This window comes from Balaenoptera physalus, assembly GCF_965194825.1.
Source record: "Balaenoptera physalus genome assembly, chromosome: 18".
Taxonomy (NCBI): Eukaryota; Metazoa; Chordata; class Mammalia; order Artiodactyla; family Balaenopteridae; genus Balaenoptera; species Balaenoptera physalus.
In genome coordinates, this window is record NC_138899.1 from 12,826,322 (window position 1) to 12,838,711 (window position 12,390).

At 43.0% G+C, this 12,390-nt stretch overlaps 1 long non-coding RNA gene across 1 annotated transcript in view; it reads right to left on the reverse strand.

Annotated features, from left to right (window-relative positions):
- The window catches only part of LOC309647405, a 138,888-nt gene that overhangs the window by 110,813 nt on the left and 15,685 nt on the right, over positions 1 to 12,390 (reverse strand). The window lies entirely within an intron of this gene.

Below are 12,390 nucleotides of genomic sequence, written 5' to 3' on the forward strand. Positions count from 1 at the left end.
ATTTCTTTCCAGAACGAGGCTATAAATTACATCAGACAGACCAAGTTCAGGACAATGTTTTTCTATCATAACTTCATAGAGTTGTTGTGAAGATAAGCAAGATATTACAGGGAAGATGTCTTTGTCCAGTACCTGGTCCATAGAAAGACTCTGATTAATGTTCGTTGTTCTGTTGTTGTTGTTTTAGAAGGACCTTCCCTTCACTTCACACCTCTCCCAACTTTGAATGGGCTCTGATTGGTCTGGGCAGGGGCCCTGCTGAAGAGTCAGATGCTGATTCACCTGATTACTTGTTGGTTGCTACAGAAAGAGACTCTAGGTACAAGGTCTTTGTTAAGCAGGGTCTCCTTAATACGATTGTTGACACTTTTGGATATTTAAAGGTAAATCTAAAGCTTTACTTTGAAGGGATAGGAAATTTAATGTAATAATGGAACAAGAATTTGATGGTTGAAGACTGGTAGTTAGAAAATGGAAAAGGAGGTGTTGGAAGAAGCAAGAGAGGCAAGGAGATGGCAGTAAGCTCAGATCTAAGGGTTTATGTGAGAAACATCGTATTCTGGGAAATGGCCTCTTAATTCTTAGTACAATGATGTCCAATATTGCATTTAAAATCTTTGCCGGTCCTATGGTTTTCTTGGGCAGCAATCCCTTTCTGTTACTACAAGACTTAAAATCTGCCTCACTTATTCCAAATTATGGCTACCTGAGGCTGTGGCTTGTAGCCTCCTGAGCTAGTTAACTTGTCTATGTTTGGCCCTGGAGAGCTCACCCTGTAGTATGACAAACACTTTCTACAGGAAGCACTAAGGAACATGCTTGAAGACGTCTCCATTTGGGGACTGGGTGTTGTGGGCTCCTGGGACATACCCCCTTTGGTGCTGGTCTTTTTTTTTTTTTTAGCACTTTTTTTTTGGCTGCGTTGGGTCTTTGTTGCTGTGCACCAGCTTCCTCTGGTTGCGGCGAGCAGTCTTCTCATTGCGGTGGCTTCTCTTGTTGCGGAGCACGGGCTCTAGGCACGTGGGCTTCAGTAGTTGTGGCTCACGGGCTCAGTAGCTGTGGCACACGAGCTCTAGAGCACAGGTTCAGTAGTTGTGGTGCACGGGCTTAGTTGCTCTGCAGCATGTGGGATCTTCCCGGACCAGGGCTCGAACCCGTGTCCGCTGCACTGGCAGGCGGATTCTTAACCACTGCGCCACCAGGGAAGCCCCTTGGTGCTGGTCTTGAATGAACCACAGTTTTCTGAGATCCAATGTGGGAGAACTATGTCTCTTTGTTTTTTTTAAATTTTTATTTATTATTTATTTATTATGTTTATTTTTGGCTGTGTTGGGTCTTCGTTTCTGTGCGAGGGCTTTCTCTAGTTGCGGCAAGTGGGGGCCACTCTTCATCGCGGTGCGCGGGCCTCTCACTATCGCGGCCTCTCTTGTTGCGGAGCACAGGCTCCAGACACGCAGGCTCAGTAGTTGTGGCTCACGGGCCCAGTTGCTCCGCGGCATGTGGGATCCTCCCAGACCAGGGCTCGAACCCGTGTCCCCTGCATTAGCAGGCAGACTCCCAACCACTGCGCCACCAGGGAAGCCCTCTTTGTTTTTTAATAAAAGAATTCTTTTTAAAATAAAATCAAGGAGTGAAGCATTGATCACATAATATTGTGAAAGTCTCTAATCTTTCCATCATCCTCAATTTCAGTTCCTAGTGGAAACTGACGGGTATCCCTTCAAATATTTCTATGTCTCTATAAACATATTTCTTTTATACATAACTGATGTATATTTTATATACAAATAAAATTATTTGCAAATGCTTTCACAATGGCTTTTTTTTTTTTTTGCTTTATCTCATTGATACAAATGCAGCATATTATCAGCATACAATCTTGAAATTTATTTTCCTTTGTTTTACTGGTCAATACAAAAAGCATGTATTTTGGGGCTTACATTTCTTGACTGAATCTAGGAGTGAAAACCAAACTAAGATTGGGAGACAACCAAACTGAATACAATGGAAATAAAAGCATGAACTGAATGTTTTAAGGTCCTAGGGAGTGGGTGAGGCTAGGGTGGGTCAAGGCTTGAAGGACGAGTTAGCATTCCTTGAATAGCAAAGAATTGGGGAGGAAAAGGAATCAGTGGGAACAAAGGCTTGGAAGCCCATTGATGTGGCTCAGAATTTAGAGGTGAAAATTACAGGTTCTACAAGGTGCATCATTCTGCCTGGGATTCACAAGGTTCACTCTTGGGTAGGCATTAACATTTACTAGGTGACCTAACGACATCCTCATGTAATGGAAGGTTTGCTTAACGTTTTGCTTAACAGTGTTAAGTTTTCTGTTTGTTCCTAAACTCTGTCTTCAGTACGTATTATGGTGAAGGGAGCACAGGCAGGAAATGGACTCAGGGAAGATTTCATTGCAGGTATTTTTAATCTTTGCCAGTAACTCTGGAACAAATCTCCTGTTAAGAAAAGCCCCAAAGGGAGATGTATAGGAGATTGTACATTGAAGTAAGTTACAATGCCCTTCTTTAATTCCAAAACAAGTATTGGGCTTTCACTGACCTAAACCACTTTTCTCTGGAATTTTGCCCTAGGCTGAAAGCCACGGGGAAATTCTCTACCAGGCAATCCACTTAAGAACTGGGTCTTCTCTTTAAAACCTGCCCTCACCTGTCCCACTGCTAAATAAATGACTTCCTGCTCTCTTGTATTCACAGTTAATTTTTATTCCTTTTAACGTTATTTTGTCTGGGGTTATACTTTTCCTACAGTGGGATATTTAGGGGGACCTATTATAAAGTAAATTTGAATTTCATGAAATTACTGATTGTTGACCATTTTTTTTACCTACAAAAAAGGCAGTTTCAATATAAAACTTGAACTATGTTGTTTCTTGTTAGTAAAGTTGGGGTTCATCAGTATTTTGTTTCTTACTAATTTTCTCACTTTTAACTTCACGGTGAGTCAAAATGAATTTTCATAAGCCTCAAAACATCTCCCAATTCAGTGCCTTTTCTCCTTTTGACTGTTATCATACAAGTTCAGGCCCCCTTATCTTTTACCCTGACAGTATGAAGTGTGTTTCTACTTGGCTTCCAGTCTCCTGGCCAGTTTTTCTCAGTGTTATCTCCTAAAACACAATCCTTGACGACCTATCAATTTAAGACCAGGCATGGGAGGCTCCCACAAGATAATCCAGCCTCCTCTTCTTCCCTCTGTCCCTCTTCCTTTGCCCACACCTTATATCTTGAGTTCACTCTGAATTCATTTTTGGTTACTCCCATTTTGCCACTGAGCTTGCTTTGCCTGGTGTCACAGCTGCTTCTGTAGCAATCTTTTCATCCCCCAGACTCTCCCCGCTCTCTGAAGGCGGGGAGAGTCCGCCTGAGGCTCTGACACAGCTGCAGCGTCCAGCGTGCACCACGCGTGGCTGTTGAGGCTTTGGACAGCACGAGCCTGGGGTGGCTGTTCTTAGAGACTAGGTTGTGAGTGGCTTCCGCAGGAGCCGCGTAGTGACACAGCCGTGGTTAGCACGGTGGCTTATGTAGAGCAGATTCTCCAAAGGTACTCACAGAATTCAGCTGACTCTCAGTTTAGATCTGGCCATGAAAAGTGCTTCCGAAGCACTGAAATCTCCCACCTTCTAACCTGGAGTCCCACTCTGACCTTACATAGAAACAGACAAGCCTGGGAAGGAAAGAGATGCTGACCACGACATCACCACCTGGCCCAGCAAGCTCCCGGATCTGCAGCCAAGTCTGGTGACAAAGTCTCCAAGATTGGAGGATGTCGCTCCACCTCCCTCCCCCACCCCTCCCCCCCAGGCTTAGGCTCCTCAAAACAGAGGGCTTCCCTGACACCACCCTCTGTACTGGTTATCGGTCCTGCAGACATTTTGCACCATTTTCTGCCTCACAGGGCTGCCCCTAACGACAAGGTGAAGCCAAGAATTTCAGCATATGTTTCCCTGGCATATTCTGATGGCTGACAGGCCAGGTATAAATTAGTTGATTATATATATATTGGGATCTTAGTTCCCCAGTCAGGGATTGAACCCGTGCCTCCTGCATTGGGTATGTGGAGTCTTAACCACTGGACCACCAGGGAAGTCCCGAGTTGGTTATATTTTTTGACTGGGCATTTCATCCCCTCAAAATAAAGAATAAATCCTGTAAAATGATCCAACCCCCAGAGTGTTCTAACTGGAAATTTTTCTCCGTGACCATCAGCCACTTCTAGTTTATCTTTATCGAATCTCTATTTCCTTTTGCTGGGGTGCTTTATATACAACCAGGAAGCAAACTGTTACTGACTTGGAGAGTTTGATGGGGCTTGCATCCCATGGCCAGCCCCACAGGGAGCTCTTGGAGCTGTTCTCAGGAGCAAACCATGCGTTTGAGCCTAGGAGAAATGAAAAAATAATGGGGTCTGATTGGCTTTCGGAGACGCTTCTTACACGTGAAGAGGGGGTCCTGAACAAGGCAATGGCTGAGGTTTACTGAGCATATAAGAAAACTGGCCGCCATGGATCAAAGCACGCAGCACAAAGGAAAGTGTCTCGTGCTGCTGTGACGTGTCACATTGGCAGAAACGTCCATGTTGAGCTGCCCAACGATTTGCTAAAGAGGGAAACGCAGGGAGGAACACAAATAAAAAACAATCGATTTAGGAATGCACACCAAGTATAAAGTTTCCTGTGGGAAAAATAAGCAAATATTTAAAACATCAGAAAGAAAATGCCATGGGGAATTTTCCACTCTTCTTAAATACAGTATGTCTTGGCACAAGTACAAGAAGAGGACTGCAGTTATTACTGCTCCCAAGCAGGGCAAATGTAGCCCAAACGGTCAACACAGGCACCAGGTCACACCCCAACTGTTTAATGGGTCGACTGAAGGGGTGATTTTGTTGATCTCCATCTTTAAAAATCTTGAGAACAGTTTTAGGTAACTTGTATTCAAATTTGGAGTGAAGACGAGGAGAAATGAGGACTGGCGCAAAACTAGGTATAAAAAGATTCTTTCCTGCCTAGAGTGTGGGAAAGGGCAGCAACTTGTAGGAGAACAGCAGGGCCCATGATGTTACTTGGAGGGCTCCGGAGGCCGCTCTGTGGGACCAGCTGACCTGAGGAAACTTGATGGCAGAGGCTGCAGGAAATCCTGACCTTACTGGTGTTAACTTCTGGACTGCGTCCCAGGCCTGGGAAACCCGTGCTCCTGCCCTCCCACTGTGGAGACATGTCGACTCCAAGGCTGACAGAGGAGGTGGGCAAGAGGCCCATGCAGTTGCAGGGAAGGGACTTAGGAACCAAATCTTCAACCAGCCCCCTATAGACTGTAAGAACCAGTTCTTCTCCATCCTGCTGAAAAGTGCCCCCAGGAACACCGTGGAGGCTTCTGCAGCCCTTCTCCAATCCCACCTCCACCCTCATTCAGCACATCACCTGGGGTTCCTGGATGGGAGAGTAGGTCGTAGAGCATCTTTCCACCCTCTGAGAGATGGAAGTTTGGGTTTTGTTTCAGCTGACACCGAGAGCTCCTCTCATAGCCCAGGGCTGGCCAGATGGTGGTTAGAGGTTTATGGTATGTCCCTGCCTCTGCACAATGCTCCTCAAAGTGGTTTTGTGAACAATCCAATCTAATTGGCAAAATCCAGTAAGTTTTCAAGAAGATCATTTCTCACGATTTTCAGTGTCTTCAGAGTCTGCGTCGAACTCACAGCCTGTACCCGGGTCCTGCTTCCTTGCAGAACTTAGCCCTGCTGGGTGGGCCTTGGCAAGCACACAGGAGTATTTTCATTGTGGCCATCTGAGCACTCTGATCGGAATTTCTGAAGTACTGGGTCCTTCTGTCTGGCACTGGAAGAAGCCTAATAGAGTGAAGGGAGTGTGAAAGGATAGTTTCCTGGCTCACATGGGTTTCTGGACCTGATAAGAAAATGTCTGCGTCAGTGTGGCTGGTCTATCTCCAAATAGCCAGCATCAGTCAACTTCTGTGTTCTGTTTCCTGATTTTCTGGGTGAACCAAGGTATTACTTTCACTTGGCCCAGTGTGTTATATCAAAGGTGCACATAAAGAAGTTCATGGCTGGGATAAATTGCCACTGTAACAGCGCTAACAATTTCAAACCCTAGCAAAGCTGAGTCTTCAATAAATGACTTTTTCCCCTTTCCTCCCTGAAGTGAGGATCAGATAGCCAACTACTTTTCGTAGTGCAATGATGATGCTTCTTCTTATAAGGTTGAATGTTAAGAAAGGAATTTACCCACCACATGAGGCAAAGGGTATATCGAATTTCAGATTATCGATAGCTATTTCAAACACATCAAAAGATAGTCTACTTGACATTTCCCCATCCGCAGCCTAGCACTCTCTATCACCTTTCCTTGTTTTATTCTTCTCCATAGAACTTATCACCATTTGACATACTGTTTGTTTTATTGTTGTAAACAAATATTTTTGCCTCTCTCCTCTCTTACACACACACATGAAAGAGTGAATGAATGAATGCCTTAGAAGACAGTGTTTCCTCTGAAATGAAGCTGTTGACCTTCTTTCCCAACCCACACACTTGGAAGCTAGATCAATTGACTTGCAGTGAGGTCTCACCGTTTTTACAGCAAGATCCGAGAAAGACCCAGCAAATAGCTCAGGGGCACAGTACAGCCTGAAGGTTACAACCGTTGAGAGACTTTTGGTCAGCTCTGGGGTCAGTCTTCTTCATATACAGGAAACATGCCTGGAGAACAGAGACTGGATGAGAAATGAGTTCACACTGTACACAATTGCCAAGTGCCCCTTTCCTCCTCTTCCTCACACAGTTCAAATCAGACTTTTCAAATGAAGCAAGGGAGACAGATAAAGAAAAAAATCCCAAACAAAGCCAGTTATGGATGAATACTATAAAATTCCACAGTAAGTAAATGTTCCCTGTCTCTTTAAGGGGAAGTTTCTGTGCAGAATGATGGTGTTGTGTCTAACTTCCTCCCTAAATGCGTATATACTCTGCACACATTTGTTGGACCCCATTCTGTCCTAAGTCCTGTGCTATGAACAGGATGCAGCTAAGAATTGGATACAAAAAACAGATGTATTTGCTGCCTTTTCCCAGTTTGAGTCCAGTGGTAAATATTAACAGGCAGTCACCCCAAACCCGCTGGTGATGTTACCATACATCACATTCTACTCTTAAAACTGACTCTAACTCGGGGCTCGCAAATGTTATTGTCAAGGGCCAAATAGTAAATCAATATTTTAAGATTTGTGGACCATACAGTCTCTGTCACAACCACTCAGCTCTGCTGTTGAGCACAGAAACTGACAAGGCGTTAATGAATGACCATGGCAGTGTCCCAATAAAACTTTATTTATAAAAACAGACACAAGCTGGATGTGGCCCTTAGGGTATTGTTTGCTGGATCCTGCTCTCATTGCTTTGTTGCATTATAGTCAGATTCTAGAGATGTGATTCAAATAAAACTATGGTCTTGGTCTCAAATTTCCATAGAGTTTGTATACAGAAATTTATAAAAATACAGGTTGGTCAAAGAGTACAGACTTTCAGTTTTAAGATGAGTAAGTTCTGGGGATCTAATGTACAGCGTGGTGATTCTAGTTAATAATACTGTAGTATATACTTGAAAGTTGCTGAGAGTGTAGATTTTAAATGTCCTCACCATAGAAAAGAAATGGCAGGTATGTGATGTGATGAAGGTGTTAGCTAATGCTAAAGTGCTAATCATTTTGCAATATATAAATGTATCAAATCAACACGTTGTATATCTTAAACTTACACAATGTTATATGTCAATTATATCTCAACAAAGCCGGAAAAAATTAAATGAAAAATTTTCTTTTAGTTTTCAGAGTTTATAATTGTCGTCTGTGGAAAGTTTAGTCTAATAAAAGCTACCGAAACGTTTTTAAAAAGAAAAGAAAATATGAGTTTATAAAAGTACTTGCTGTTCATCTACAGCTTTTCAGCGAGCACTTCTGTCGGGATAAAGGATACAGGTTATACCACAGCTTTGCCTCTGTGACGATAACTGTCAGATCTGTCTGGTTATCCCTGGGTCCCAATGGAGATGACTTTGTTCTGTTTCCAGATGTTTCCTACATATCATTTAGAGTAATAAACAGAGACCAGAACAAAATGACCCTCTGACCCCTAGCCACAGGCCGAGATGCCATGGCTATTTTATGACTCTCAGCTTGTTATTATGGCAAAGAGAGAACAAGGCCATTTTGTCACAGCTGTCTGTTCCTGGGTCGTTTGTCCTGCCATGCCTATCTCCTGTGCTGCGTCTCTTCCTCACCTTCTATCACTGGGGTGGGCTCTGCCTCAGCTTCAGTCTAGTAAGCATCTAGTTGAGCCCCGTATCAGATGTTTGCTGTTTCCCTCTCCAGATCCACCCTCCCTCTTCTCCATTCCCTGTTCTCTGCCCTAGAAACCTGCCTTGTATGGACTTTATCAAAGGACTCTCCATCCCCCTTGCTTCCTTTTGGGTCCAGCCAAGGAGGATTCCTGGCGAGAGATCTGAAGGAGGGAAGAGAGTGAAGATGGAGTATCTACTCCCCTGATTCTCTTCCTGTAAGCTCACCTCAGGCTGGCCACATCCCTTAATTAAAGGCCTGTGCTCCTCTCAAAGCAAACAACCGCCTAGAGCCTTCTAGATGCTGTAGCCACTCCCTCTCCTTGTTCCCTGGGTCTAGGGCAGGGCCCAGCTCCACTGCTGCTGCTCTATCAGGTTCCTGCACTATCCCTGTGCTTCCCCACATCCCACCTTCACCTTTGTACCACAGTCACTTTACAAATAAGCCCTTCCTGGAGTATCCTAATTTGATGGTGCCATCTGTTCCTGTGGGGACCCTGATTGATGCAACAGATTTGGGCTCTTGGCTGCACCATTACTGTACCCTCTGGCAGGGAGCAGAAAGGCTGTGGAGGGACTTTAGAAGCTTCTTAGAAAACCTCCCTCCAATAAGCATCTGTGGATGAAAAATGTTGCTTGCCATATCAGCAAACAAAGGATGCTGTGGCCATCAAGCCAGCAGCCACTATGCTGCCCCCGATGGTGAGCATGAGGGAACTCAGGATGGGAAAGAATGGGGTACTGACCCTAGATAGCAAAGGTGCATATCAAAGGAATGATTTCAATGAGCCCAGACTCATGCATCTCCCCATACATAGATAAGCGCTAAATTCACGCACTTGAGATGTCTGGTTTTCTTTAATTAACAGTAATCTTTTGATGTTCCAACTACCTGGTCTTTGTTGCAAAAACTCCTACATATCCTGGCTCCTCCCTTACCTCTTCAGATAAGTCCCTCCGAGCTGTCTGAGAGGCTGTGTCCTGGGCTTGAAGTCCTCAGAAAGTCTGCCCAATATTGGGCTGTCCAAAAATTTCGTTCGGGTTTTTCCATAACAACTTACGGAAAAACCCAAATGAACTTTTTGGCCAACCCAATAAACCATAATTCTCAGGCATTCTGTGGCGGTCCAGTGGTTAGGACGCTATGCTTTCACTGCCGGGGCCTGGGTTCAATCCTTGGTTGAAGAACTAAGATTCTGCAAGCTGCAGCCAAAAAGAAACCAAAAACATAATTCTTAAATTTTAGGTTGTATATTTTTCTTTCAGTTGACACATCCCTAATTATTAAATCATCCAAACATTGGATCCTCTTGAATGCAGTTTTTTCCAGCAAGAGAAGTCAAGCACAAGCCTCAAACGAGATGTCATAGAGATCTGTAGGGTTGACTCATGGTTAGCCAGTCTACAGGGCTGTGAACGTGACCATGTATGAAAAAGCCCCAGGAGCTTCTACTCATGAGGCCGAGTTTATGAGCCTCAGCAACTCAACGCCACTGAATCTTAGAGCCAAATTGTTCTCAAGCAGCTTTGTAGACCCCAGTCAGTGGAGAAGGTAGATCCTAGAACAGTTTCTGAAAACAACTTACAGAGTTCAGTTTACTGGGAAGAACTTAGCACCAAGTACCCTTTAAAGAGGTAGTCTATGTGGTAATTAAGGTGATTAAGGACAGACTCTGGACTTAGCTCTGTATGATGTGACCTTCAGAACACACCAGTGATGTGATCGTAAGCAACATGGCTTAAGCATTGTGGGTCTCTCTTTCCTCATCTCTAACATCGGGTCTGCTGTGAGAATTCCATTGGCTAACATTTGTAAAATGTTTAGAACAGTGCCTGGTACATAGTAAAGTATGATAGGCATTAGCTATTATGGCTATTGAAGGAGACATTCTCCTTGTTATCTTTTGTGTTGGAATCTGCTTGGTTACGCTTGGAAGACCCCTCACCCCAGATGCACCTTTAAAAAAAATAAATAAAAGGACCCATTATAAGGCACAATGACCTGCTATGCTTTGCAGAGATTTTTGTATTGGGCCATAATATCCTAGTTTAATTCAACTCTCAGTCAGCGAGAGTAGAATGTGCCCATCTTCACCGTGTGTCTCGCATCACGCTAGCTATGAGAGACTGCAGCTCTGAACAAGAAAAACCCAGTCCCCACCTTCATAAAAGTGCTACAGAAATCTATAGCTCAGGCTGGGAGTCAGATGTCCTCACAACTACATTTAATTTAAAATCAAGCCACTTGAAAAAATTCAGCTGTAAGCTTGGCTTTCTCTCAGCTCCCTGAGCACAAGGCAGAGAGCTGCAGTCAAGCTGTGAGTTACTCAGACTTTTCCCATCAAGACCTTTAAGTTCTTTCTGTAGATTCCCTTGACATGAGAGTAAATAGAAAATCACATGTCCTTACGCCAAGGGGGGAAAGTGGTGGGGCAGTGGGGTGGTGGTGGTGGGATGAATTGGGAGATTGGGATTGACATATATACACTAATATGTATAAAATAGATAACTAATAAGAACCTGCTGTATAAAAAAATAAATAAAATTCAAAAAAAAATCACATGTCCTTAGCACCTCTGTTCTGGAAGAGTCTTCTGGCAGCACAAATGGATTTTCAATATACAGGGTTTGAAATCAGGAGAAAAGGGCTTCTGACTGCTTTTTCTACAATGAACCTGTCCCGTTTTTGTAATGAGAACTAAAGATGTTTTAATTTTTAAAAAGTTTACCGTTGCAATAGAGAGTATCCTTGTGAAGTACATCATAAATTAGACACACAAGTTAACACTAATCATGTTCAAATAGTGTCTAAAACAAGTAAGAAAATTCTCAAGTGTTTATGCTTCTTTTTCAACTTTAAGTTGAGAATTGGGAGCCCCAGGATGAAGGGGTAGACTGTTGAAGGCCATATAGGTAGGTACATATAAGAAGTAAGAATATCTCTAAGAAAGTGAAAGGATGTCAGCAAAAATAATTTGTTTATAAATCAAGTCATAAGCCATGCAGAAAATACAGTTAAAATTGCATGACAACATTTCTCACTTGCTTGGTTTGGGAACACCTTGTAGAAAAGTTGAAGTCAACACTTGTAATCTAACTAACCTTGATCCATTTCCCTTCCACCCTTGTTTTCTAGCAGAAGTGAAAGTTCCTGCTTCTACCAAAGGGACTGATAGTGGGTCATGCTTAGCTTACCTGGAACTCCGGGACTACTCTTCTCCCTCTTGTCCAAGGTCTGGAGAGCAGAGACTGTATTCTACTTAATCTTTATATCCAAAGGGCCTAACTTAGTATCTTTACATAGTCAATGCCAAATAAACATTTGATGGATAAATAGGTGGATGGATGAATGGATGGATGGATGGATTGATGGATGGATGGGGGTGATATAATTTGGGGATAAGTAAAAGAGTTAAGGTTACTAAGAGAATGCTTCCTCTTTTATTTGAAATAGAGAGAGTACAGGAAAAGGAAGAAGTTTGCTGTACCATTTTTGGCCCTGTGAAACATCTATGGGTCTTAGGCAGTTGTAAACTTCTGGCTTCAGTATCCTCATGGATAAAACTGAGGGTTTGGAAGAGCTGATCTCTAGGTTACCTTCAAGTCTTAAGGTAACTAAGTATGATACTAAGTATAATGCTTAAGGATAAAGAAAAGTAGAATTTACCAAGATTTAACAATGCCTTAAAAATGTGAGAATGCTCTGTCATCAGCAAGAGGGCAACTGGGTGATGTGTTTTTTTAAAATGTTTCATTTTCTGATACATTCTTCCACTCTTTAAAGTGATATATACCATTTCTGTTTTAAAATAAAGTGAATTCAGATTGATTTATTTTTAGCAGATAATTCTTGAGATACTTGTCCAGCATGTTGCAAAAATTAGGCTGGAAGTTATTCTTTTAATGTTTGGAGCTGAATTCTAAGAGAGGTTGGAAATGGCTTCTGAGAAATCATTCAGCTAGGGCAGGGAACAACGGTGGGTTGAATAATTAGCAACTACCTTTTTTACTGAATTGAACTT